Here is a 535-nt window from a genome sequence, read left to right as displayed (position 1 = left end):
CTCCCTTAACTAAGAATTGTGACATTTTGCACATGTTCCTAATTCAAGATAACTTATTTTTTTTAATTAACTAATTAAAAGCAGCCTACAGACTGGGTGTCACCGAGGCATTGTGTACCTGGTATAGTGCCAGCTTTTGTTTAGCCCGCACTGCCTCCTTCGTCCTCTCTCCCACTCACAGGGCTCTGCTTCACACAGAGAGATGGTTCTCTTTGTCCCTCCATTGCCCTCATCCCCTCCCCTTCAGTTCTCACATAGCCACATTGTCTATGTACCCAAGACTTGTCTGGACACTGAAAGGAGGTTTTTCATTTGAGAATTATGTCCATTTTGTTGACAATCCCTTGAGCCTTCTGTTTCTTTTGTTGTTTGTTTTCTGTTTTTGAGCCTTCTGTTTCTATAGCCTAAGTGCTAGAATTATAAGTGTGGGCCGTCACACCCAACTTTCCTTTAGTCTTGCTGTACACAATTACTTACTATATATTGTCCTGAGAAGGCCTAATGCTGGGGGCTGGAGAAACGGCTCAGTGATTTA

This window comes from Microtus ochrogaster, unplaced genomic scaffold (genome assembly GCF_000317375.1).
Source record: "Microtus ochrogaster isolate Prairie Vole_2 unplaced genomic scaffold, MicOch1.0 UNK21, whole genome shotgun sequence".
In the NCBI taxonomy this organism is placed as follows: Eukaryota; Metazoa; Chordata; class Mammalia; order Rodentia; family Cricetidae; genus Microtus; species Microtus ochrogaster.
This window is presented reverse-complemented; position numbering follows the sequence as displayed.